Raw genomic sequence first — 27057 nt, 5'->3', positions numbered from 1 at the left:
GTTCCCTTTGCAACATTATCTCACGTGCATCACCTCTCTAGCAACACGGCAAGAATATCGTCCGGAACGCGTGCCAGAATATTTCACTTTGCAATGTATAAGGGTATCGTGCCGCTTGCAACATCAGCAGCTCTGCAGCAACAACAACTTGCATGAACGCACTTTGAACACCGCAAAACTACAGTAGACACACCATTAATTATTGCAACAGGCGAAACTATCTATTCCTGAAGTTGTTCATCTCAAGGGAAGCGAGGAATTATTGCACAATTATCAAGAAACTCTCTCTACTGAAACTATTGTGTGTGTGTGTCTATTGTTTACAATAGACCCCAGGGGTAAGAGTACATAATAGACACGAAAGGTGTAGACAATAGATCCATGGAGCGTATTGTGTATACCCTTCTTGGGCTTATTGTCTACACCTTTCCAGGGGTCTATTGTTTACATCTTACCTAAGTCTTACCTACATCTTACCTAAGAAAATCTACATTTTCCATGGGTATATTGTCTACACTGTTCACGAGTCTATTGTCTACATCTCCCCTGAGTCTGTTGTCTACACTTTCCCCTGAGTCTCTTCTCTGCCCATTTCCTGGATCTATTGTCTACACTGTCTCTGAAGCTATTGTCTTTCCCTTTCCTGGGTCTCTACACGTCTCTGTTGTTGTCTGGAAAATGTGGTAACACCACTGAAGATCCGTAACCCCATAACACCAGAGAAGATCCATAGCACCATAGAAGATCCATAGCACCATAACACCACAGAAGATCCATAGCACCATAACACCACAGAAGATCCGTAGCACCATAGAAGATACATAGCACTATAACACCACAGAAGATCCATAGCACCATAACACCAGAGAAGAATTCTCATAACAAAAATAAACAAATATACAAAAAAGAATTCTCAGCTATTCTCATTTTTTCCATATCTGTCAAATATGGATTATTTTGGTTTAAGAAATTGATTTACTTGTAAGCTAAACAAGCTTTATGTACAATATTCTTGCCAAAACATTGCAAAAGAGTTTCATGCTCAGAAAATTATTCTTTTAAGGCAAAGTAGAGGCCCAAACAAACAAGTAAACAGCCAAGCAATCAAACTTTTCAAACAAATTAACTCACACATATCAGTTAATCAAGCAAGTATGGAAACGGTATCCTATATTTTTTTTATTAACACATTTAGGTACATGTGCATTTGTGCAGCTACCCTAGACTATATGAAGGGAAGTACAGTGTGTCAAAAAGCTAGCTACGTGGTGCTAAAAAATCCCCATCACACAGGATGTTTAGTCATACAGAGGCATGTGATAAGTGGTCTGCACTGGCAGACTCCGGGTGCTTATGAGGATATCATCAACACAGAGTGAATAAGGCAGCAGTGGTAATAAAAGACCCCATCTTGCAGGATGGTTAGTCATATAGGGCCATATGTTCAGTAGCCTGCACTAGCAAATTTTGGGTGCATTATGAGAATATCTTCAAGAACACTAGTGAATAAAATAATTACAAAGCTCCAGGTACCTCATACAAACGAGAACGGTATCCTAGAGATAACGGACCAAGCAAGAAACTCCACGGACAGAAAGATAAACCTACAAAGCAAGCAAGCAAACAAAGTCAGATGAATTGTCCAAGCAATTAAGCAAATTGAAGGTGGTTAAAATGACCAAGCAAACAAGTAAGCAAGCAAACAAGCAAGTAAGGAAGCAAACAAGAAAGCAAGCAAACAAACATGCAGACAAAGATCAAAAGGATTATTTTGGAAAGGATTTTCTTCTATTAAGGAAAACAGTTCACCACGAGGAAAGCTTTTTCATGAAACTACACATGTGGGATTACAAAAATGTATAACAACACACACACACACACACACACACACACACACACACACACACACACACACACACACACACACACACTTTAGAAGGGCGTGGAAGAATTTCCGAAATAATAGAACACCAGAAGGCAGAGACAGATACCAGAGAACCAGGAACGAGTATGTTAATATGAAGAAGAGAAGCAGAGAAAAGTATGAAAATGATATAGCAAATAAAGCTAATACCGAAACCATAGCTATTCTACAGTTCAACAGTCACATCAGGAGGAAAACAACAGTGAAAGAACAGGTATTGAAACTTGGAACGGGTGAGGACAGGTATACAGAGAATAACAAAGAGGTTTGTGAAGAACTCAACAAGAGGTTCCAGGAGGTCTTCACAACAGAACGCGGTGAACGTCACTGCGCTAGGAGAGGTGGCAGTAAACCAGGTGACCTTCGAAGGGTTCGAAATTACAAGAGTTAAGGGTTCGATCAAACGATATCTGTTGGATTTGGACGTGAATAAAGGCTGTTGGTCCAGACGGGATCTCACCATGGGTATTGAAAGAGTGTGCAGAAGCACTTTGCTTGCCACTCTCCATAGTGTATAGTAGGTCACTGGAGACAGGAGACCTACCAGAAATATGGAAGATGGCTAATGTAGTCCCAATATACAAAAAGGGTGACAAACAAGAGGCACTGAACTTCAGGCCAGTGTCCTTAACTTGTATACCATGCAAGGTGATGGAGAAGATCGTGAGAAAAACCTAGTAACATATCTGGAGAGAAGGGACTTGTAACAAATCGCCAACATGGGTTCAGGTAGGGTAAATCTTTTCTTACTGGCTTAATAGAATTCTACGATCAGGTGAAAAAGATTAAGCAAGAAAGAGAAGGATGGGTGGACTGTATTTTCTTGGACTGTCGGACTACCGTATAAGAGGCTGGTGCATAAGCTGGAGAAACAGGCAGGGGTTCCTGGTAAGGTGCTCCAGTGAATAAAGGAGTACCTAAGCAATATGAAACGGAGAACTACTGTGAGGGGTGAGACCTCAGATTGGCGTGAAGTCACGAGTGGAGTCCCACAGAGACTCCATTGTTTTCAATGGAGATCAATTTTTTGATCTCCAGGTTATCAGACTTGACAAAAGTCAGGAAGGACACACGGAAAATTTCAGGAAGTATTCAAGCTGGAGTCTGATTGAGCCCAAGATGAGCTTAGAGCCCACTAGAGCTTAGAGCCCACTAGAGCTTAGAGCCCACTAGAGCTTAGAGCCCACTAGAGCTTAGAGCCCAAAATGAACGGGCAATTCCACAGGAAAGCCTCACTGAAATAATAGTGACACCAAAAGAAATAAAAAAGCAACTGCAGGAACTGGATGTGACAAAAACCTGGTGTCCAGGTTCCTGGGCCTGTTGTGCTCTATCATATCTACATTTGAAACTGAATGGAGTCTGCCTCCACATCACTTCCTAATGCATTCGATTTGTTAACTACTCACACCCACACACACACCCATATATATACACACTGCATTCGTGATAATCAGTCCATTTACCCGGATTTTATTCTCGGACGAGGCAGAAACAAATAAGCACAGTTTCTATCACCAACTGCCTCTGTTCACCTAGCAGTAAATAGGTACATGGGAATTAGTTAGCTGTTACAACCTGCATCCTGTTGTGTGAGAGACAAAACGATATACAGTAGATTTGAAACAAATAGATCAGGAGTCAGTACATTAGACAACTGACAGCTAGAAAGGCGAGGTCCAAGAGCTAAGAGCTTGACCCTGCATGCACAAATATTAAATATAAATAACACAAAACCCCCGAATCACAAAACCTAGAAGTCCATGGAATAAAATGCTAGTGTGAACTGCAATAGAAGTTTTATAAGCATAAAATGACCCAGAAAATATTGTTGATGAGAAAATAATTATTGAAGTAAAATACATCACTACATTTAGTAATAAAAAGTACAATTGATTTAAGAATTCTATTAGTAAAAGTATTATATCACAAATATTATTGATAATAAAAATATATACGAAACTTTGGAATTTAAAGAAAACCCCAAAAATATAATTGTCCTTTTTATAGTGAACGATGTAGAAAGGGAGAATATTAAAAAATAGAGAGTGCTGAAATTCTTCGGGAATAATTATATTTCTTCAGTTAGTTACGTATATTTAAATTTTTAATAAACTCATAACTGGGATTCATTTATTTGTGATATATATATATATATATATATATATATATATATATATATATATATATATATATATATATATATATATATATATATATATATGTCGTACCTAGTAGCCAGAACTCACTTCTCAGCCTACTATTCAAGGCCCGATTTGCCTAATAAGCCAAGTTTTCCTGAATTAATATATTTACTATAATTTTTTTCTTATGAAATGATAAAGCTACCCTTTTCACTATGTATGAGGTCAATTTTTTTTTATTGGAGTTAAAATTAACGTAGATATATGACCGAACCTAACCAACCCTACCTAACCTAACCTAACCTATATATATAGGTAAGGTTAGGTTAGGTAGCCAAAAAAAGCTAGGTTAGGTTAGGTTAGGTAGGTTAGGTAGACGAAAAAACATTAATTCATGAAAACTTGGCTTATTAGGCAAATCGGGCCTTGCATAGTAGGCTGAGAAGTGAGTTCTGGCTACTAGGTACGACATATATATATATATATATATATATATATATATATATATATATATATATATATATATATATATATATATATATATATATATATATGCATGCCAAGGTGAATTGTTATATGATCCATTTATGCGTCAAATGTATGTTTCTTGCAAAAAAAAAATCCTGGCTGGACGACCATAGACACAAGTTTCAGCCTAGAGAGTGAAAGGAGTGAGCCTTCAATGCCTTTAGAATTTAAAGGGAGTTGTATATGTAATTTTGTACAACATTGAGCTCATTCCCATGACCTGAAAAGGGATTTAGCTGAAGCATATCCTGGCCAAAAAGTTCATGACACAACCAGCTTCAGAGCAAAAAATGTCTAACAAAGCTAACGACTAACTCCACAGCGTCTATCACAGTCAAACGTTGGACAGACAGGGTTTAACACAGCCAACAGTTGACCAGACAGGGTCTAACATAGCAACTGCCCAGACAGCATTTAACACAGCTTGTAACACACTCAACAGAACCTAACACAGCTAGTGACAGCCGACAGAATCTAAAAAGCTAGTGACAGACACGACAGCTTCCAACACAGCTAGCGACAAACCAGATAACGTCTAACACAGTCAGTGACAGACACGACTGCTTCTAACACAGCTACGAGCTAAATAGATATCGTCTAACAGGCAATCAGACAACGTCTAACACAGCCAACAGCTGACGGAACATCGTCTAACACAGCCAACCAGACAGCGACTAACACCGGCAACAGTCGCCAGACAGTAAACAGGGGATGTTTTTGACCCATAGGAATATAAACCCATGGAACCGCCTACCCGTGGAAGCCATACGTGCCAAGAGAGTTCACCAGTTCAAAATCCCTTTGAAGAAAATCCCCAGTAATATAATGGAGAGACCATATGTAACACTTTTGACATATATAACCCTTAGCACTAGTACTTCTTATATGTAACACTTAGCACTATTACAGTTATCACTAACACCATAACATTTACCAACGTTTGTACTCAGCTCTAATCCCACGACGTTATATGACGTATGATATTATAATTGTTTAAAATCGTATAAGACGCTCGTGTCTCGCACTCGTGAACAATGGCGCCTGTTCCCTTATAACAACCGGGAAGGAGACAGTCTGGGTCCCAGGTGACTCCAAAGTTTAGCGGGTCAAGATTCAGCGTCTCGAACCAGCCGTGAAACAGCTGAACCACCACCTACAAAAGGGACGCTTCGTGTTTAAACAACCTTTCACAGTGCCTGAAAAATATAGTTCGCAGTTCTTTAGTAATTTGAAATATTTATGTAATACGTGCACCAGTTTAATAGATGTGCAGTTAATGCAAGAGGGTGAGACGTGCGTGGGTTTGTAGCGGGTCCGAGACGTGAGGCACGTTCTTCACCTTCACTTATAATATAAATTAAGACTTGATAACGCACACTTTTTCATCACTCTGTACTTCAAAATTGACGACAGTGTATCTGAGGGCGCCTGCACCTGCCGGAGCTTCGAGTCTCACCTTGGGCCAGCGCGTCTCGGGGTCTCGAACCTGCCCTCGTCTCACCCTCTTGCACCATTATCAACTGCACATATATTAAGCTGTTGCAAGTAAATATATCAAATTACTAAACACTTGAGTATGATTATATTTTTAAGCACTGCAAAAGGTAGTTTTAAGTACGAAACATCGCCTTTTATAGGTGTTGGTTCAGTTGTTTCACGACCCATTCGAAACACTGAGCTGCCCGCCACACCTTGGCTCCACCTCCGACCAGACTGTCTCCTTCCCGGTTGTTAAGCGAAGACGGTGACACTGCATACACGTGTGAGGAGCCAGCTGTCTTGCCGTTGAAAAACAATAATATTAAGACGTTAAGCCTTGTGGATTTAGAGCCGAGTACTAACACTGATAATTGTGATGGTGTTCGTGTTAACTGATGACCACTGTAGTGCTAAATGTTACATATAAGAAGTACTATAGCTCTAAGTGATTCATATAAGAAGTACTATAGCTCTAAGTGATTCATATAAGAAGTACTATAGCTCTAAGTGATTCATATAAGAAGTACTGTAGCTCTTAAGTGATTCATATAAGAAGTACTATAGCTCTAAGTGATTCATATAAGAAGTACTATAGCTCTAAGTGATTCATATAAGAAGTACTATAGCTCTAAGTGATTCATATAAGAAGTACTATAGCTCTAAGTGATTCATATAAGAAGTACTATAGCTCTAAGTGATTCATATAAGAAGTACTGTAGTGAAACGTATTACATAAACGTAGTACAATACTCATAAGTGTTTATATAAGTACTATAGTGCTAAGTGTTACAAATAAGTTACTATAGTGTTAAGTATTGCATATTAGAAGTACTATGGTGTTAAGTGTTACATATTAGACGTTCCGTAGTGGCAAGTGCTCCATATATGAAGTACTATAGTGTTAAGTGTTCCCTTTAAAGTACTATAGTGTTAAGTGGTTCCGTTTAAATTACTAGAGTGTTAAGTGTTACGTATTAGAAGTACTATAGTGCTAAATGTTTCATATAAGTTACTATAGTGTTAAGTGTTACATATAAGAAGTACTATAGTACTAAGTGTTACATATAAGAAGTTGTATAGTGCTAAGTGTTACATATAAGTTACTATAGTGATAAGTGTTACATATAAGTTACTATAGTGATAAGTGTTACATATAAGTTACTATAGTGATAAGCGTTACATATAAGTTACTATCTTATCTTGAGGTTATCTTGAGATGGTTTCGGGGCTTTAGTGTCCCCGCGGCCCGGTCTTCGACCAGGCCTCCACCCCCAGGAAGCAGCCCGTGACAGCTGACTAACACCCAGGTACCTATTTTACTGCTAGGTAACAGGGGCATAGGGTGAAAGAAACTCTGCCCAATGTTTCTCGCCGGCGCCTGGGATCGAACCCAGGACCACAGGATCACAAGTCCAGCGTGCTGTCCGCTCGGCCGACCGGCACCCATACTATAGTGATAAGTGTTACATATAAGTTACTATACTGATAAGTGTTACATATAAGTTACTATAGTGATAAGTGTTACATATAAGTTACTATAGTGATAAGTGTTACATATAAGAAGTACAACAGAGGTAAGTGCTACATATAAGTTATTATAGTGTTAAGTGTTACATATAAAATGTACTATAGTGCAAAGTGTTACATATACGTTACTATAGTGATAAGTGTTACAAGCAAACATTATTATTTCGCAGCTTGGGAAGTCAACGCGGACCGGGACTCGTCGGTCTTCACATCTAAAGGTTAGTAATTACTGTCAAGATGTACAAATCCACAAGGGCCGTGACGAGGATTCGAACCTGCGTCCGGGAGCATCCCAGACGCGGCCTTAATTGACTGAACTGAGTAGTGTGGTGTGTACTAAGATGTCTTCAGGTATTAAATAAATAAACTTTATTCCTTGGATTTACCCGCGGGCCGCCATCTCTAGTGGCCTCGACAGTAACCAAAAGGATCTCGTGTTTACTGTCCAATATTGTGGATGGTTGAAGGTGTTGACCCCTTGTGTGGTTACACAAGGGGTCAATACACTGTGGGCACCTGAAGCAGTGGGCTGCTTGGTATTGTAAGGGTCTCGTTAAGGTCAGCGTTGCCTTGTTTGGTTTGTAACGTTGTTAGTCCTTTGGCCCTCGATATTTACTAACAGTTATCATAATTCATTGTGTAGAGTGACAGGGTTTTATCGGTGTCTCCCTTGCCCCCCATCTCTTCCAAGGTCGAACTACTGACCCTCCTCAGAATGCAATCCCACAATAAGCTCACTTAACTCCTGGGGTACCTATTTCCTGCTAGGTGAACAGAAGCATTAGATGATAGGAGTCGCGCCAATCATTTCTGTTCGTCAAGGGTTCGTTTGATTTTTGTTACCGCAGCTCCTTAATACATTCTTCATCAGTCGCCAGCACGGTAGTGGTGTTAAGACGGTAGTTGTGATGTGCATTGTTATGCCCCACAGGCACGGTCTTGCATTTTTAATACTGAATGGCATGTGAAAAGATTTCTGACCCGTTTGTGGCATTCATGTAAGATCTCACTATATTTCTCGCTTCCAACTTGACCGCAGACCTGTGTGTCCTCTGCTGATGTGGTGATAGCATGTCTCATAGTATATCATGTTATATCTCATGGTATATATCTCATGGCATGTTTCATAATATATGTCATGACACTTGTCTCACGGTTTACTGCTGTTATCAGTGCCTGTACAGCTGTTGTAGTTGTTCCTGCTGATGTCAGTATAGACAAACACTGAAAAGCAGACCTAATAACAGTTCTCAATTCTGTTATTATGTACACACAGGTGTCCATCCCTCGACCTGCACACAGGTGTCCATCCCTCGACCTGCACACAGGTGTCCCCACTACAAGCACACAGGTGTCCCCACTACAAGCACACAGGTGTCCCCACTACAAGCACACAGGTGTCCCCACTACAAGCACACAGGTGTCCCCACTACAAGCACACAGGTGTCCCCACTACAAGCACACAGGTGTCCCCACTACAAGTACACAGGTGTCCCCACTACAAGCACACAGGTGTCCCCACTACAAGCACACAGGTGTCCCCACTACAAGCACAAAGGTGTCCCCCACTACAAGCACACAGGTGTCCCCACTACAAGCACAAAGGTGTCCCCCACTACAAGCACACAGGTGTCCCCACTACAAGCACACAGGTGTCCCCACTACAAGCACACAGGTGTCCCCACTACAAGCACAAAGGTGTCCCCCACTACAAGCACACAGGCCTCTACTCTTCTATCTGCATGTACTGCACTCAGTCTTATCAATGTCTCCTCTAGGCCAACTACTGACCTTTTACATGGTGTAACCCGCAGCAATTGTCAACCCTCAGTGTACCGTCTAGGTGAACAAAATCATTAGGTGAAAGGAAACGTGTTGACCTGATCCTGCTCGAGGATTGAACCCTGGTCCTTCAGGTGTGAGCCAAAGGACGAGGACGCACTATGTGATCCTATGTATAAATCTGTCATTACCTTGAGGGATATGAATCTTCTCTTGCCCGGGGGCGCTGAGAAGCGTCCGTCTGGCTGGATGGGTTTCTTTGTGAATTATTGCCCGTTGGTTGCATCCCGTTTCTCCGAAATGCGGGTTATCATGCAAGAATATTAACCCGTTCTCAACACACAAAGGCACCAAACCTTTCCTTTCCCCTCTTGCTTCTAGCTGATCTGTAGAATGTGATCAGAACTGATTATTATTATTATTTGGTCTTATGCTGAAGAATAATGGTTTGGAGATATGGCCAAACTATGGCACGTAATCCTAGTATTATCCTGCTGGTGTGCTATGGAGCTAACGCGTCGGACGTTAATGACTTAAGTTTCATGGTTTAAGGCCTATAGACTGTCAGCCATTATGGTTTATCGACTGTCAGATTCTTTAAGGCATATCAACTGACATAAGGCCTATCAACTGTCGGAAATATTAGGGCCTGTCGGCTGTCGGAAACATTAAGACTTATCGACTATTAAAATTATTACGACCTTCAGACAGCGAGAAGCAGCCTTCCTAAGTCCCTATCCCATGAAGTATTAACTTAAAAATATATGTTTTAAATGTATACCATGTATTAGTTTTTGTGTGAAAATAGACGGATTAGTTGGTCTTTCTATTGAAGAAGTGCGTGAAATTTTCTCTTTTTCACGAAATAGTTCGTAAAAATAAGCAGATTGGCTAAAAGATATGGTCCTTAATTTGTTCATTATTTGATAGAAAGTTCTATTGAAGTATATATAATTAGCAGGATATGCATGCAAATTAATGTGTTTGTAAATATTGGGGTAAATTGAAATGGTGGTTGGTGGTGGGGTTTGGACTGATGGTGGTGGGGCTGTTATAATAATGCTGGTAGGTGACGTGATCTCTCCTGATTGTGGTAGTGGTCTGTATTGATGATGGTTGGGTCAGTGCAGATGGTGGTTGGTAGTGGGGTCAGTGCTGATGGTGGAAGGGGTCATTACAGGTAGTAGTAGTGGCAATACTGCTTGTGTGGTACTGGTAGTGGGGGTAATTGTGGTCCGGGTACTAGGTACAGGTATTAACACTACTATTTCATAGCTAATCATCACTCTATGAGAGGTGACGCTTGGCCATATTATAAACAGCAACAATACCATAACAGGTATTGTGACTGTGACAGGTTCACAGTCATATCCAAAAAGAGTCTTTATGAAATATAATTAAAAACAAAGGGATTGGAACAATTAATCATAAGTAGTATAGCTCTATCTGTTCCCCAATTATCCACTGAACGGATGCCGTCCGTGTGAGCCGAGAGAAGGTAATTAAACATCCATTCACAGCCTCTGTGGATTTGCACAGATCTCGTCAGTCTGCGACTGCTCGGGTGTAAAAAGGGTTTGAAGAATACGATTAAGATACTGGAATATTGTCATTAGTAACTGGGAAAAACTGTCACTCGTATGCTGGAATTTTTTTTTACTGGAAACTGTACAAGTTTTACTGGTGTGCTTGAAAATTGTCACTAGTAAGTTGGACAATTTTCAGGAGGTAACTGTAACATTGTCACTGGAAAGCTAGAAAATTGTCACAAAAAGCAAGAAAATTATAACTGGTAAATTACTGCAAGAAAAAAGTGGAAATGTGTGTGTGTGCGTGTGCTTCCTGTGTGTTGTGTGTGTGTGTGTGTGTGTGTGTGTGTGTGTGTGTGTGTGTGTGTGTGTGTGTACTCACCTAGTTGTGCTTGCGGGGGTTGAGCTTTGGGTCTTTGGTCTCGCCTCTCAACCGTCAATCAACTGATGTACAGGTTCCTGAGAATACTGGGCTCTTATCTCTCTACGTGTGTGTGTGTGTTTGAGTGCGTATGTGCTTTGAGAGTGTGTATGTACATGCTTTGAGTGTGTGTAGTATATATTTTGAGTGTGTAAGTCTGAGCGTTGAGTGAGTGCGCGGGTTGAGTGTGAGTGTGGGCGTTGAGAGAATATGACTCGGCCTACGCCAGCTTCTCCTTGGGTGATGGATGGTGAGGCCGAAGCAATTACATCCCGAGTTGTAGTGCTTTGTGTGTGTCAGCTGTTGGCTGTGTTAGTCGCTGTCTGGTCAGCTGTTGGCTGTGTTAGTCGCTGTCTGGTCAGCTGTTGGCTGTGTTAGTCGCTGTCTGGTCAGCTGTTGGCTGTGTTAGTCGCTGTCTGGTCAGCTGTTGGCTGTGTTAGTCGCTGTCTGGTCAGCTGTTGGCTGTGTTAGTCGCTGTCTGGTCAGCTGTTGGCTGTGTTAGTCGCTGTCTGGTCAGCTGTTGGCTGTGTTAGTCGCTGTCTGGTCAGCTGTTGGCTGTGTTAGTCGCTGTCTGGTCAGCTGTTGGCTGTGTTAGTCGCTGTCTGGTCAGCTGTTAGCTATGTTAGACACTGTCCGGTCAGCTGTTGGCTATGTTAGACACTGTCCGGTCAGCTGTTAGCTATGTTAGACACTGTCCGGTCAGCTGTTGGCTATGTTAGACACTGTCCGGTCAGCTGTTAGCTATGTTAGACACTGTCCGGTCAGCTGTTAGCTATGTTAGACACTGTCCGGTCAGCTGTTAGCTATGTTAGACACTGTCCGGTCAGCTGTTAGCTATGTTAGATATTGTCCGGTCAGCTGTTAGCTATGTTAGACACTGTCCGGTCAGCTGTTGGCTAAGTTAGATATTGTCCGGTCAGCTGTTAGCTATGTTAGACAATTTTAGTCTTTTGTAGGTTTTGTTACCTCTACTTCAAGCTCTACTTATGTACCCTAAGCTCATCTACTCATTTTTTCCACCTATCTACCCAGTTTTTCCATTCGTTCTACCTCCATCTACTAACCATCTAGCAGTCTTCGTCACCTATTCATCTACTCACCCCTCCTTCTAATTCCCTATCTCTCCCCAGTCTACATTAAATTATCAGTTATACGTACCGGTGGCTGGGCGGACAGAACACTGGACACGTGATCCCGTGGTCCCGGGTTCGATCCCGGGCACCGGCGAGAAACGATGGGCAGAGTTTGTATCACCCTGATGCCCCTGTTACCTAGCAGTAAATAGGTACCTGGGAGTTAGTCAGCTGTCACGGGCAACTTCATGGGGGGTGGAGGCCTGGTCGAGGACCGGGCCGCAGGGACACTAAGGCCCCGAAATCATCTCAAGATAACCATTCTTGACCATTCATCTGCTTCCTCTCTGCATCAACTTCATCCATTTCCTTTCTCCAATATTTACTTCGTCCGTTCACTTCCCCCATTCATCTACTTTCTCCATTCACCGACTTTCTTAGTCCATCTACTGTAAATAATTGTAGATGATAAAAACGTTGAATGTATTTAACTGTAAATGGCAGTAGACAATTCTTATAACAGTAGATAAGTAAATATATGAAGGATACAAAAGGTAGATAAAGTTACCCGCATGGACGTGGTAAGATGCTGGTTGATTTGTTTAACGACCATATACACCAGTAGATAAGGGGAAAAGACGCCAGTAGATGTGGGTAGAACCTGATAGACGATGGGAGGTTCCTGTATATGAGAATAGTCTTCACTAGATGAAAGTAGATGAGAGTAGACTCCGGTAGATGAGAGCAAATGAGAATAGTTGATGGTGCAATATCCAATCAAGAGTAAAGCTATTGGTAATGATTGTGCCTTTGTTGGCGTCCATGTCCTAACGAGATGCCGTGACGGCTGAGGCCAGGACCTGAGAGAGAGAGAGAGGAGAGAGGAGAGAGTGAGAGAGAGAGAGAGAAGTAAGCGAGAGAAAGAGAAAAAAGTGGAGATAGGGGGAGGATTGAAGTAAGGAAGAGGGGGGGAGGGTAAGAAAACTGGGAGATAGTGGTGCACCTTTTTAGGAATTTCTGGTTGTGGCCTCAGTTGACCCAAGTACCTGTCACTTATGTGTTATATGAATACCTCTCTTAAGTGTTTACAGTAATTGCAGGAGTAAATGTTTGGAAAACGCATACATATGACTGCAGAATAATACATGTCATTAAGCGTCTATATATTCGTGGATACATAAGACTACGTACGGTACACGTGTGTGAGGAACGAAAATATACACTTAAAAGCAATAACGGCGCAACCATCAACCAATGGGATCGCGCGGTAGTGAGGGCGGCCATGTTGACATCCTGATGTGACGTAACTGTGACGTCACACAATAACAAAGGCCACTGCCAGGTGTCGTTAGACCCTTTAACTTGCGTTATTTTGAACGTAATAATTATACCATTACTAAATACTTTCTCAGACTGATATATCACGAGAGATGCAGTTTTCAAGACATTATGAAAATTTTTCCACACAATTATATTTGAGTTGATGCAAAATATTACGCAGGTGCGTAAATTTACCACTTGATATGGAAGTATTTTTCAACAATGAAATACTATGAAATAAACTCTCTATTTTACAACTTCTCTCCCCTACCCAACCCCACACCTTCCCCAGCCCCGACTACCCGACCCTACCACTACACCCCGTCCCCCCTCACTCTGCCACCACACCCCTGTTACCCCACCATACCACCACACCCTGTCACCATACCCTACCACAATACCCTGTCACTTCACCCTACCACAACACCCTGTCACTTCACTCTACCACAACACCCTGTCAGTTCACTCTACCACAACACCCTGTCACTTCACTCTACCACAACACCCTGTCACTTCACCCTACCACAACACCCTGTCACTTCACCCTACCACAACACCCTGTCACTTCACTCTACCACAACACCCTGTCACTTCACTCTACCACAACACCCTGTCACTTCACCCTACCACAACACCCTGTCACTTCACTCTACCACAACACCCTGTCACTTCACTCTACCACAACATCCTGTCACTTCACTCTACCACAACACCCTGTCAGTTCACTCTACCACAACACCCTGTCACTTCACTCTACCACAACACCCTGTCACTTCACTCTACCACAACATCCTGTCACTTCACTCTACCACAACACCCTGTCAGTTCACTCTACCACAACACCCTGTCAGTTCACTCTACCACAACACCCTGTCACTTCACTCTACCACAACACCCTGTCACTTCACTCTATCACAACACCCTGTCACTTCACTCTACCACAACACCCTGTCACTTCACTCTACCAACACACCCTGTCACTTCACCCCTGCCAGTTCTCCCTGCCACTTCACCCTATCACCCAACTCTTACACCCTACCCCTACCCCTTCACACTATCAATCTATCTCCAACCTCACCCTAAACCTTATTAATACTCAGGTTTCATTCATATTTTTGTTACTACGCACGTGTTTTACCATTAAAATGACAGCACTCACATGCCAAGTGTCAACACCTGCATACAGTGTTCCTGGCAAATGTCAAAAGATGAATTTCACTGCAGGTGAAATTTCCCTTCTAACAAAAAAACAAATTGACTCTTCATGTTTATGTTAACAATCAAGATTATCAATATTGAAACTTGCTTAGTTAAACGAATAACTTGGGTTCAGTTCCTGAGCCCACTGTGAGTGGCTCAGTAACATTTTATACTACCACACAGGTTGTGTACTTGAGTGACCTCTTCCACTACCTTGAGGTTATTTTGAGGTGCTTCCGGGGCTTAGCGTCTCCGCGGCCCGGTCGTCGACCAGGCCTCCTGGTTACCGCCCACACAATGTGTATAGGGTGCCTCTGTGACCTTCCCCACTTCTGCTCACAGGCTGGGTGCGTGGGAGATGGGTAATAAATGAACTAAACGAAGAACTTTCAATTATACACCTGTATTAGATTCGGCGTTGGTACCGAACCTTTTCCAACCTCTGCGCGAGTGTTCCTGAATACACAACAGAAGTGAAACGAGGTACAGCGATTCTGAAGTGTTCCTGTATAGTACTTGGAAGATGCATGAAGGTTATTCGCTGGAATATGAGGTTAGAACCTGAGATATGAAGCCGGGATATAAGGCCAGTGAGCTGCGATATGAGGCTATAAGAGATGGGATATGAAGACAAGAAGCCGGGATATGAGGACAATGAGGTTGGATAGGAAAACAATGGGGATATACAAATAAGGAGGTGGGATATGACGACAAGCAGGTGGGATGTGACGACAAGGAGCTGGACGTGACAAGGAGCTGGGACGTGACAAGGAGCTGGGAGTGATGACAAGGAGCTGGGAGTGACGACAAGGAGCTGGGAGTGACGACAAGGAGCTGGGAGTGACGACAAGGAGCTGGGAGTGACGACAAGGAGCTGGGAGTGACGACAAGGAGCTGGGAGTGACGACAAGGAGCTGGGAATGACGACAAGGAGCTGGGAGTGACGACAAGGAGTGGGACGTGACAAGGAGCTGGGAGTGATGACAAGGAGCTGGGACGTGACAAGGAGCTGGGATATGAAGTCAAGGAGCTGGGATATAACGACAAGGAATTAGGGTGTGATGACAAGAAGCTGAGATGTGAGGACAAGGAGCTGGGATGTTACGACAAGGAGCTGGAATATGACGACAAGGAGCTGGGACGTGACAAGGAGTTGGGACGTGACAAGAAGCTGGGATATGACGTCAATGAGCTGGGATATGACGACTAGGAGCTGGGACGTGAGAGACGAAGTTCTATTCCCACTTGGACCAGTGGGAATAGAACTGCGATCTTGCTAAAGTAATTTAATCAGTTCAAGCTGCTAGCAGTGCAGTAATTAGCATGTTGTTGCTTTATTTTTTTATTTTATTGCACGTTAGGCTGCTTCATCGTTATACATCTTTTACAGTTTCAACAACAATCTCTTCCTAAAGCGTATTAATTTTTCCTTCATTAAAAGGAAAACCTCGGAAATAAAACCAAGTATCCTCACCTGGAGACTTGCTGTCTCCTGCTGTAATTCCAGCTAATTTATGCTCATTTTTCAGCTTTGGAGGTGAAGCATAAATCTCAAAACCTTTGTTGTTCCGTCTCTGTCCGTCTGTCTGTCTGTCTCTTGTGGGCAATGTGATCGTTCTTTGTTAAAATAACTCGGTTTGCTTCATTAAGTGAAATCTGAACTCGGTCGATGCCAACACTAATCGTAAGCTCCTTCAGCTCTTACATATGAGCACCGGAAAATCTTACACAAAAGTTCCAGGAACTCTTACATATGAGCACCGGAAAATCTTACACAAAAGCTCCAGGAACTCTTACATATGATCACCAGAAAATCTTACACAAAAGCTCCAGGAACTCTTACATATGATCACCTTCCAGGTAAACCGAAGCAAACAACTAATCAATAGCACCCATCCGCTCTCAGTAGCTTCCTCTTATGATATTGGTCTTCGTAACGAGAGAAAAAATGACAGTCGAGAGATAATAGATTCACGAGTCTAAGAGATGACGAACCTACTGCGCCCCGACTTATTAGCGAGAGTTGGATCCCGCTGGCGGACTCCTCCTGCGCCCGAGGTGTCAGCTCCATTCCTTTGTTAATTGTCCCTGTGACAGGTGAAGAGGGTGGGCCGGGCCTCCACGCCAGTTACTGCTTGTAGACGGCTCATAATATATGGACTTATGTGTTCGTTTAACATCGCGTTTGTCATTTCAAGCGATATCTGTCTGGCACCAGGGCCGTCACACGTAAAAAATGCAGGGAAACGTTATAAATTTTTTTATGTAAATGATTTACCGAGTCTTGTGTGCTGAAAGTAGGAGAGAGAGAGAGAGAGAGAGGGGGCGGGAGAGGGGGAGAGGGTGTGTATATCAAGTAGTCATCTTGATATATTGTGTATATCAAGTAGTCATCTTGATATATATACACACACTCATATCTCCTTCGAATGTCTGGTTTCAACATATAATTAATTGCTCATGCTCTCTAAATATTGATGAATTAATATAATCATTCTCTTCACAATTACTCTTTGATACCGAGTATCAAAGTGTCTTGAATGTGTCTCAACAATAATCCATTTCTCAACAATTCCATTATTTACACAATACTTTGTGAAGTTCTTAATAACATCTCTGTAACTCATTTGAGGTTGTAGTTCGTAACCACTTCTCGTTTGGCCGTTGCTCCGTATTGCCTTCACTTCGTAGTCATTTTCCCTCGTTGTTACCAGTTTACACTGCGATGAGGTATAAATATTCAGTACATATATACGGAATAACCACATTATATATGTATGACAGTGTCAGACCACGGAGGAAGAATTGAAACAGGAATTTCCTTAAGTACTTTCGTATATTAATACATCTTCAGAAGGAATGAATTCCATCTTCATTCCTTCTGAAGATGTATTAATATACGAAAGTACTTAAGGAAATTCCTATTTCAATTCTTCCTCACGTGGTCCTCACTAAAGTCTGACACTGTCACATTTTTCATCACGTGTAAATTTTCATGATTTACACACACACACACAGATATATATATATATATATATATATATATATATATATATATATATATATATATATATATATATATATATATATATATATAATTCAACACTTACACAAGGGGATGGCAGGGAGAAAAGATAATAAACTTGCATTGGTGGAGGACCTATAAAATCCTCTCTAATGCTCTTTTGCCATTTCCGAGGCACTGGATCCCCATTTCCATTTTATCTATTTCCATATAAATGTAGAAGGAATAAAGTCGCTTCTACGGAATCACACTGATCTTTAATAATAATCATAGACGAACGTAAAACGCCCAATTAAGTACCTAGAAAACATTAGAACATAATTTTTGTATTTTACAAATACATGTGTGTAAACAATTTTTTTCATTTATACATTTATTCACATTTACATAGTTCTATTATTGTTCATAATATTATAATAGACATTAGCAATTTTTCAAAATGTGGAATCTGGCTTCGATACTACTCCTTGAATTTACCGGAGAAGCAAATAAATCTCTATTTACTCAGAAAATTAAGAGTAATCGGCCAGTTATATTCGCTAATCCCTAATGACTTAGGGACACGTGCCTCAGATGTCTGCTCAGGGACATCTCAAGCAGGTCGTGCTTCATAATGACCCCGACTAGACTTAAGGCTCACTTCCTGCTACAATGATTGCTTGATATTTCGGAACTCTTCTAAATTCTAAATCGAACAAGAGGTACTTGTATCGCGTTAAACTCTAGCAAAAGCAAACAGGTATTAGGGGTAACGGTAACGAATAAGATGCAAACAGGAACACAGGTACTTGCAGCGAGTGACATTACCGAATAGACTCTAAACGCTGTTGCAATATTAACGAGGATTAAGGAAGGCCAACGTAAAGATTTAACTTGTCTCCTGCGTGCTCTGGGATGAGTGTGTTCTATGCTTCAGCCTCCAGACACTTCAACCAATGGTTTGAAAACATTATTCACTTTGGGGGACTCTCTCTCTCTCTCTCTCTCTCTCTCTCTCTCTCTCTCTCTCTCTCTCTCTCTCTCTCTCTCTCTCTCTCTCTCTCTCTCTCTCTCTCTCTCTCTCTCTCTCATATAACGTGCAGTGCTAGTGAAATGCATAATTAAGCTTAGTTTAGAGATACATCTACAGGGCACAGTGCCAGTATGATATATCATTAGGCCTAGCTCAGAGATGCATCTACAGGGCACAGTGCCAGTATGATATATCATTAGGCCTAGCTCAGAGATGCATCTACAGGGCACAGTGCCAGTATGATATATCATTAGGCCTAGCTCAGAGATGCATCTACAGGGCACAGTGCCAGTATGATATATCATTAGGCCTAGCTCAGAGATGCATCTACAGGGCACAGTGCCAGTATGATATATCATTAAGCCTAGCTCAGAGATACATCTACAGGGCACAGTGCCAGTATGATATATCATTAGGCCTAGCTCAGAGATGCATCTACAGGGCACAGTGCCAGTATGATATATCATTAAGCCTAGCTCAGAGATACATCTACAGGGCACAGTGCCAGTATGATATATCATTAGGCCTAGCTCAGAGATGCATCTACAGGGCACAGTGCCAGTATGATATATTATTAAGCCTAGCTCAGAGATGCATCTACAGGGCACAGTGCCAGTATGATATATCATTAAGCCTAGCTCAGAGATACATCTACAGGGCACAGGGATTAACTTGGATCACAGTTGTTTGGGACACGGAAATCGTGCAACAATTAAGTCAATCTCAAGATCTAGATTGCACAAGCAGCACCCTCTTGAGCAGTGAACAAGAATGACAGCAGCAGCAGCTTATACTGTGTCAAGTCAGGTGTCCTGCCGAACAGGGACAAACTAGTAACCTTCTTGTTAAATACCAAGTCTTGTAATTATTGTCTTGAGGAGATATTCAAATTTAGATTATTATATATAAAAGTTGATTCTACTTTTTTAAGGCACGATGTTGAGGGTAAATTATACAGTCATTTTCTCATATAATTTTGTGATGGGTCTCACTTACGTGCTTGTACAGTGCTGATCTTTGTTGTCCTTATCTGACGGACATCTTATGTTCGGTAATGGCAATTTAACTTTGGCAATTTTTAAAGTTTCGATAAGAAACGAATTGGGATATCCTATTTTGTTGAGTTAATTGTAGATTTTGTTAATTTCAGTGTTGCAAATATGCAATGCTCTTAGGAAAAGACCAAAAACCGAAAGAAAGACCGAAAATCACTATAAATTTTACTCGCATAGTTGCTGAAGTAATGAAGATGGAGGTGGCTTCCTGTATGACTATCTTTTCTGTGAAGAATGAAGCAGAGTGAGACGTTGCTCTTTATTTTTAAGACGTCAAAGAAAGGTCATTTGTCATCTCACGTCGATTCAACTTTAAATTTAATTCTAGGGACTTTTAATTCTATTTTAATATAATTAATTTTAACTTTAATTTAATTCTATTTAGAGGAAGGCCCTCAACTAACTTTCCAACATGTAAATGTCATCTTTGTATCTGTAGCAGATTATATATATATATATATATATATATATATATATATATATATATATATATATATATATATATATATATATATATATATATATATATATATATATATATAATCTACTGGTGACAGTGGATTACAGCCATATTGTTGACGGTATAAACTGTTTAGGAACGAATACACGTTAGTAGACACGCACAATCATGTCAATTCTAGTATCATATTTACCACATATTTAGAGGCAAGGATGGTCGTGAATTTTAAATTTATCTTTAAAGAATAGCAAAACATCGCCGCCAGGAATCTTAGTAAAAAAAAAAAAGGAATCAGCTTCCAAGCTGAACAACTTTATATTACTACAGTTCATGTATTTTGATTATAAAGTCTTGGTAATGTTTAATGTGCGAGCAGAGAAAACACTCATGAAAAGATGTAGTTTAGTGCTTTGTCATTTGGCTAACTTCTAGGAAAAAGAAGCTGTGCTTGAAATTATGGGGCGTAAAGGAAATCAAGTTTATGGGGTTTGGGTTGACCAAAAAAATACGACAAGCTGGGTTAGTGTCACTAAACTTTTGTAGAAGCTGAATCGCTTCTTTGCTGTTGCAAATGTTTCTGATTTTTGTTGTTGCAATAAGCAATACAGTACAGTATTGCTGCAGTAAGCAATACAGTACAGTATTGCTGCAGTAAGCAATACAAGCGGATCTTTGGCCAGCTTTTCATGGTAGCATTTGTCCGACACCTAAACCTGTGATGTTTGGTTGTAGTCTGTTTTGTTGAAAATGATTATTTTGCTTCCTTTATCAGATTTTGTAATTATACTCTTATCATTCTTGTTGAGATTCGCAAGCGCTAACTTCTATCGTTAGGGGGCACCTAAATTATTAGCAAAACATTAAAATATTGCTAGTAACCTAATACAATAGTCTTATATTTAAATTAAGATAAATGATGTCCTTATCATAATTGTTATTAACCACGAATTATAAACGATTGTTCGTCTTAGACTTCATTACAAAATCGAGACAAACCCCCCCCCAAGTAGCTGAATTTCATATTACATCAAGAATCGGTATTTTTAGTAATTGACATTCAAGCAAATTCAGTAATATTTATATTTATAATTTTCTTTTAATTGGTGATCGAAAAAGAATCCCTGCTAGTCAATTTGGTTTTAAAGACAAATGATTAAATAGAGCATTAAACCTTTGGCTACTTCTTACATGATCTTTATGATTAAGGTTTAAAAATGTAAAGTTTGTGGATGTCTGACCTATGAAGTATGTATCAAACTTCAGTGTGTTTTGTCCATGACTCTGTCATCACTACGACGGCTGGTCCTAACTAATAACCTTTCAGTAGTTTTCTCATAAAGATCAAATAATTTGAACCTCTAAAATATGCTAACATATGCAGGCGATGAGTCACAGAAACGTGGCTAAAGTATGTTGACCAGACCACACACTAGAAGGTGAAGGGACGACGACGTTTCGGTCCGTCCTGGACCATTCTCAAGTCGATTCCTGGACCATTCTCAAGTCTCAATCGACTTGAGAATGGTCCAGGACGGACCGAAACGTCGTCGTCCCTTCACATTCTGGTGTGTGGTCTGGTCAATATGCTAACATATTCATTTTTAAAGTGTATTTTTCCCCCCTGCTGATTTTGTTGCACTATATATGTTGTGTTTTGCTACCTCAAGCCTTCAAAAAATTATCTGTTTAGCAAAGCTTTTATCCAGTGGAATCCATATTCCAAAAGTCTTCATAACAAAAATCGGGACTTACAATTACAATACATGGAATGAAAAATAGCTTAACATTTCATCGGTGACCAGAGAAGTAAATTTTTAAGGTTTTCTGTATATGTTATATTTCAGAGCAATATCTTCCCTGTGAAATGATAAACATTTATATATTTCAGATTTTTAAAAATCTTATAGAGCGGATTTTATCATTAAGCTACATTTACAAAAAAAGTCTGAATTTACAGTTGATGTTAAATATAATGCATATACAGGTTGTGAGGTGAGAAGAAGTGTCACCTGCGGTGGCCTTTGCTCGTTCCTTGGTCGACATGTGGGTGACGCGAGGCTCTGAATAAAGAATTGTGGGGCAATGTCGACGTTATTTGTTGACACTTTTGCTATAACGACTTATCCATCTACTTCATGTGTGCAGACATGTAGTAGATGAGCTCGTTGGTAGCCCTCTCGTAGATGGGCATGTTGGTAGACCTCTGGTAAATTAGCACGTGAAACGCAAAACCTGTGGTAGCTGGGCATGTCGGTAGACCTGAGGTAGATGGGCATGTCGGTAGACCTGTGGTAGATGGGCATGTCGGTAGACCTGTGGTAGATGGGCATGTCGGAAAACTTGTTGCATCTGGGCATTAATTTTTATATGAGGAAGTTTATGCCTCACAACCCTCCCACCCCCCCTCCCCCACCGACTGCCCTGTTCTAATTTTTATGAGTGTTCTAATTTCCCCCCGAACCCCTCTTTTCACGTATTCCATCCCCCAACCACCACCCACGGCCCTGAATATTTTACATCAGGCTGCACTCAATAAGTCCCGATAACGTCGCTGAAAATTAGACCCCCAACCCTACACACACACACACACACACACACACACACACACACACACACACACACACACACACACACACACACACACACACACACACACACACACACACAACTGGAAAAATAAAGGAAGTGAAGACCAGGTTATTTCTTCACCCGTGCGTTAGTGCATCTCATCTAACGGGATGATGGCTCATAATCTACTCAGCATCTCTTAGAAAAAGTTTCGTTAACTGGCCGCTTTACACCGACATGTCAGTCGCACTCATGACCTCTGTCTCCAGGCTGTCGCTTATCCCGCTAGCAAAAAAATGAGCTCAGGGGTGGGGTGGGGGGGGGGGGGGGGACTTGCAATGCCATTTTAAAGCACTAAAAAAAAATTACGCCTAACTATGTATGTTAAAATTTAAGTTGAGGTGTTACGAAGTTTTTCTTTGCGGGTTTTGGGATAAAACTCATGTTTCTTATGTTTTGTACAGTGTGAGGAATATATATATATATATATATATATATATATATATATATATATATATATATATATATATATATATTCAATGTTTTTGTAATATGGCACATTTATGATAAACTCATCTAACATTTCTCAAGAGAACTGTGTAGAGGAAATGTATCCCTCTCCACAGCTCAGTGAAACAAAATATAGCATAGAAATGGTATTCCAAATCTCTAGTAATGAAACGAGGAAACAATAAGCGAAATGTGTTCCCGACCTTTGACGATAATCCAGCGTCAGTGTTACATTTCCTTACATATTCACACGGCCCCTTTGCATCCTCCTCAATAGACGACTGGGAGTGATTAAGTCTGTGCCATCCCCAATTCCTATTTAGCTTCTATTGTATTAGCTTAAGGTATTATTATGATATTGTTTCCTAATACCGCACACCCTTCCCTCCCTGGAACCACCTTACCGTACTCCCTTTACCCCTCTTCCAGTAGACATGTGTCTACTGGAGAAGTCCCATGACAAAGTAACTTTAACCAGGTGTCGTCTGCAAGGAACACGATGTTTGCATCAGAGTGAGATATCTAAAGAAATATTCATGCGACCACTGAGGTATCAGGATACCAAGAATAATATTAGCTCTTGGTTCAACACAGTTTTAATTTTTTTATTATTATTTTCTATCACAGACGTGGTCACACATTGACAATGCTAACCAGCGTATATACAGCCAGTGGCTGGAGGCGGCAACAAGACAACAACATGGAAGAAATAGGGAAAGCACAGAACAGAAGGAAGTCACAATATATACAGTAAGGTGAAGAACAAGAATACAGAAATTCGGAGATTGTTAGAGATGCTTCATAGCCACACCAGGAAGAAGATAACTGTAAACATCTAGGTGATCATCAGCCTACACAAAGGCGAGGGTAATGAGAATGTGAAGAGTTAAACTAAAGCTTCAAAGAAGACGTCAGTTTGGAACCTGATCTGCCACACCACAGCTCCTTTCCCCCCATCATAGAAAAGACTCCCTGAAATGGGCCAAGACGCAATAATAAGTTAAGAAATATGTACAGGAATTGTATGTGATTAAAGCTGTAGAAGCAGTCAAGATATCACCTTGGATATTAAAAGGGCTAGCAAAAGCTCTTTTGCTAGTGTTGTCCCCTTCTTCTCTGGCAAATTTAGAGTATCCAAACTGCTGAAAAAAAGGTTGCCAATATACGAGAAAGGGGAATACAAGAGCCGCTCAACTACTGAGCAGTATCACTGACAAACATCACCTGTAAGTTGCTTGAGAGACTGAGCGGAAACAGTCTAGTAGAACACTTTGAATTGCTAAATTGTGCTTCCCAAAATCAGCACGAATGTAATGAAGGAAAAGTCCCCTTGACAAACTTATTGGAGTTAAAAAATGAGATGACTGAAATCAAACAAGAGAGGGAAGGATGGGAAGACTGTGTATTCCAGACTGCCAGAAAGCATTTGCTACTGTCGCATCGCACTCAAGAGACTCCTCCTCACGCTAGCGAAGGAGGTTGGTGGTATGGGTAGAGTCCTAAAGTGGGCGAGAGAGTAGCTGTCGGGAAGAATTCAGAGAGTTACAGTCACTGCCAAGATATCAGAGTGGAGAGTGGTTACAGTTGGAGTACAGCAAGGGTCAGTACCACAGTCACCCGGTTCCTACAAGTCATCCTTCAAAGAATGATAGTATCTATAACGACTGTGGATACTAGGTACAATATTTGGTGTGTTGCACCTAACATTGAATGTGACTTAACCTAACCTGACCAAGGCTTAAATAAGCAATCCCAGGCCTAGTACATGCAATCTAATTTAAAATATTAATATACTATACTAGGCCCAGGAAAGTTCAGTCACCCCCTCCCTTCCTCTCTCTGTTTCTCTCTCTCTCTCTCTCTCTCTCTCTCTCTCTCTCTCTCTCTCTCTCTCTCTCTCTCTCTCTCTCTCTCTCTCTCTCTCTCTCTCTCTCTCTCTCTCCCACTGGAGGTAGGGGTGTTGGAGAAAGGGAGAGCTCACTATATGCTGTGCCATCATGTTCCTGGCATGTAAGAGGCTGATACTCATGTGGGAGGGTATGGAAAGATGGGGGAATATGATGTACCAAACCATAATGTCATGAATAATGTCATACATGAATATATGTTCATATATATATATATATATATATATATATATATATATATATATATATATATATATATATATATATATATATATATATATATATATGTCGTACCTAGTAGCCAGAACGCACTTCTCAGCCTACTATGCAAGGCCCGATTTGCCTAATAAGCCAAGTTTTCCTGAATTAATGTATTTTCTCTATTTTTTTCTTATGAAATGATAAAGCTACCCATTTAATTATGTATGAGGTCAATTTTGTTTTATTGGAGTTTAAATTAACGTAGATATATGACCGAACCTAACCAACCCTACCTAACCTAACCTAACCTATCTTTATAGGTTAGGTTGGGTTAGGTAGCCGAAAAAGTTAGGTTAGGTTAGGTTAGGTAGGTTAGGTAGTCGAAAGAACATTAATTCATGAAAACTTGGCTTATTAGGCAAATCGGGTCTTGCATAGTAGGCTGAGAAGTGCGTTCTGGCTACTAGGTACGACATATATATATATATATATATATATATATATATATATATATATATATATATATATATATATATATATATATATATATATATATATATATATATATATAATATGTTGTACCTAGCAGCCAGAACGCAGTACTCGGCCTACTATGCAAGGCCCGATTTGCCTAATAAGCCAAGTTTTCTTGAATTTATATATTTTTCTATTTTTCTTATGAAATGATACAGCTATCAATTTCATTATGTATGAGATATTTTTTTTTATTTTGAGTTAAAACTAACGTAGATAAATGACCGAACCTAACCAACCCTACCTAACCTAACCTATCTTAACCTAACCTAAACTAACATAACTAAATTAGTAATTTATGTTGTTAATATAATATGATAGCAATATTTAAAATAAACCAATTGTAAAAATGTTTTTGAAAATAAAGAAAATCACTCGGCCAATTGGGCAAATCGGCCTTTGTATAGTAGGCCAAGAAGTGCATTCTGGCTACTAGGTACGACATATATATATATATATATATATATATATATATATATATATATATATATATATATATATATATATATATATATATATATATATATAATATATATATAATATATATATATATATAATATATATATATATAATATGATGTGCAGAGCAGCTTTGACGACAAATTCTTAAAACGTGAACCTGCATATTGATGTGGGCTCCAGAACGGAGCTGTCGAGAACACCTTAAATAATTTCATCCAGTGTTCGATTTGCTGCCAGAAAAGTTGAGGCGCTGGACAGATTGGTGGAGCAATTTTTGTTAATATGTGGGAAGCCTGGGAGAGCCCGGACGACCCGAGGCCCCTCTACCTGCCTGTCCTTGTCCTCGGACACCCGAGTAAATGTACTCACGGAGCTCTGATTATACTGTCGGGCGTTA

General features: G+C 40.4%; 1 long non-coding RNA gene across 3 annotated transcripts in view; it reads left to right on the top strand.

The window, feature by feature from the left end:
* Positions 1-27057, top strand: part of LOC138355475 (uncharacterized) — a 406464-nt gene that overhangs the window by 169580 nt on the left and 209827 nt on the right. For all 3 annotated transcript variants that reach the window (XR_011223942.1, XR_011223943.1, XR_011223944.1), the window contains one exon: positions 7773-7820. This is a non-coding gene — a long non-coding RNA (uncharacterized lncRNA). The remainder of the gene's footprint in view (positions 1-7772; positions 7821-27057) is intronic.

This window comes from Procambarus clarkii, chromosome 67 (genome assembly GCF_040958095.1).
Source record: "Procambarus clarkii isolate CNS0578487 chromosome 67, FALCON_Pclarkii_2.0, whole genome shotgun sequence".
NCBI lineage: Eukaryota > Metazoa > Arthropoda > Malacostraca > Decapoda > Cambaridae > Procambarus > Procambarus clarkii.
Note: the sequence above shows the minus strand (reverse complement) of the source record. Positions and strands in the feature narration are given on the sequence as shown.